Below are 2,871 nucleotides of genomic sequence, written 5' to 3' on the forward strand. Positions count from 1 at the left end.
CTTACAGTTGGATCTCATGGAGGCATTTCCTCAACTGAAGCTCCTTTCTCTGTGATAACTCCAGCTGTGTCAAGTTGACACAAAAATAGCCAGTACAGTTGGCTTACCAGGAGCTTCACTCTTAAAACAGACTGACTCTTCTACCAGCAGCTTAAGATTATAAATAGTTCTCAGCTAAGGGTGGAGCTTCTTGACTCACTTCTGTGCTTGGATTTCATCTGGCTTGGGCTTACAGAGATCTTGTGCTTTCTGTCAGAGTTACTGTGAGTTTGTTTGTGCAAATGCCCTGCTTTGTGCCAAAGACACTTTTCCATATATTCATCTATCCTCTGGCTCTTCTACTATTTCTGCCCTCAATTATCAACAAGATAAGTAACTAAATACAATATCACATTCATTCCATAGATGTCTGTCAGTACTTCTCTGAAAACATACAGTATCCAAAGACAAGAAAGGAGAAAGCAGAGCCAAGACACAACCAGTTTCGACCATTGGTTTTCCTAATCTTGAGTCTCCCCTCATTGATGAGATTGGAGGTATATACCTTCAGAATGTGTGTTGGTCTCTTACACAGGTTAGACTTTGAGAAAAGGGTATTGTTCTAAAGCATAAGGAATACTTTTAGAATATTGTAGTTACTTCCTTGGGGTAGAAAATAATCATGAATGAAGACTAGTGTAATTCTGTCCAAAAAGAAGGATGTCCTTAAAACTTCTACCTATTCTAAGATCCTAAATGTCTTTGAACAGTCTCTGTGTCCCACTTTGAGCAGATTCTTATATCCATTTCACTTGAGTCTCAGTACTGCACAGTATAGAAAATAGTGACTGACATATCTTAGTTCTTTGGACTTTAGTCTCAAAGTAGACAGTAATGGAAATTGAATTCAGAATTCTTAATTATTAAGTAAAAAAAAAAGTGGTGGTTCCTCATTATCTACAAACTTATATGGCCCTGGAAGAACAATTTCATCCTAGAGACATTTCTGACATACTCAATATATCTAAACTAAATCTAATAGCTTATCATAAGTTATGATCATCTCTAGTAGCAGAGAAAAATTATTTTCATATTTACCTTTGATATTTCAGAGCTTCAATGTGATATTACTGTTATCATGCACTCACTTATAAGTAGAGTAGCTAATAAATCACACTCCCCTAGGGAATAGTTTCTAGGTATAATAGGGAGATAAATGGTTTTATAGCTACAACTTGGGCCTTAATATGTCATCATTTCCTTAGGGGGTTGATGTTTTACTCAAGGTTTCCTTCACTTGAGGGATTGAACATTCTCCAGGGAGAATGAAAAAATAAATCACTTTAATTCAGCAACATGATGGATCCGGAAGTACAGAATCCTTCATTAACACAGAAACTGAGCCACAATTATGTACTCATCATCTGAGAGTAGTCTGAAAATTATTCGTGGGGTTCTTACATCCTGGTCTTCCATGAAACTGGCCACACTGCATCTGGTAAGGAAAAAGAAGCTACCTTCTTACCATTTACTATTACTGGCATAACAACACGAAATTAGGATGAACACCCTGGTAAAGTAATGAACACAAATACATACAATCTATGCCACATCTTGTTCATGAATCATCTATAAGATTAGTTTCTATCTGCCCCGTCCTTTTTTTTTTTTTTTTTTTTTTTTTCAGAAAAACTCAGTATAACACCAAATGCTGTGTGTCTGTCATATTCAGAATGCCTGGCAGCCACCTGAAACAAACAAACAAACAAAAACCAAAGTATAACAAACAAACAAACAAAAAACAGTGAGTGCTCTATTCAAGCATATAAAACACGATTAATTTTTCAAATTCTTCCCTCAAGGTGAAGAGAATCAAAGACATCAATATTCATTTTATAAGTCCAATATTACTAAAATCAAACAACAGCAACATAAAATTACCATGAAAATCTTATATGTTTTTCTTTAACTCAGACAAGCATGTATAACTTAATTTGGGCATTATTGTCTTAACAATATTGTTTTCTAACTTATGAATGAGGATGTATTTCCTTATATCTACATCTTATTATCATCTTTCAACAAAGTTTGGTAGATTTTGTTATGCAAAATTTTGTGCTCTTTTTGTGATGCATGATATATATGCATATTTTCTTAATTTTCCTTTCATATTATTCATTATTAGTATATGAACTTGCAATTGATTCATATTCTGACTTTTATAGTTTTTTAATTATTCACAAATTAAAATCTCTATTTTTGGTAACAAATCAAATATATTGGTCCATCATATTGTTTTCTTAATTTTATTTTTACTAAAAATAGCTTCTTCTCTCATACAATGCATCTGACCACAGTTTCCCCTTCCTCCATTGCTTCAGCTTTCTGCACCTGCCTCTCCTTGAGATTCACTCCCTTTGTGTTTTCTCGTCAGAAAAGAGTAGACCTCCAAGAGATGACAGTCAAATGGGATAAACTAGGATACATCAAGACAAGGCAAAGTACCCCATACCAATGCTGGACAAGGCAACACAGTAGGAGAAAAATCCCAAGAGCAGGCAAAAGAGTCAGATACAGCCATGCTTCCACTATTAGGAGTTCTACACTAAGCATCAAACTGAAACATTTAAGCAGAGAACCTGCTACATATCCTTGCAGACTCCAGGATTGTTGCTTCAGTCTCTGTGAGCCCATATGAGTCCTGTGTACTTGATTTGGTGGCTCAAGTACTCATGATTTCATGCTATCCTCTATCCCCTCTGACCCCTACAAACTTTCTTCCACCTATTCTGTGGAGTCACCCATCTCTGAGGGGAAGCACCTAAAGGAAACATCTAATTTAGTGTCTCATTCTCTCTCTCTCTCTCTCTCTCTCTCTCTCTCTCTCTCTCT

Source organism: Mus caroli, chromosome 9 (genome assembly GCF_900094665.2).
Source record: "Mus caroli chromosome 9, CAROLI_EIJ_v1.1, whole genome shotgun sequence".
NCBI classification, from domain to species: Eukaryota; Metazoa; Chordata; class Mammalia; order Rodentia; family Muridae; genus Mus; species Mus caroli.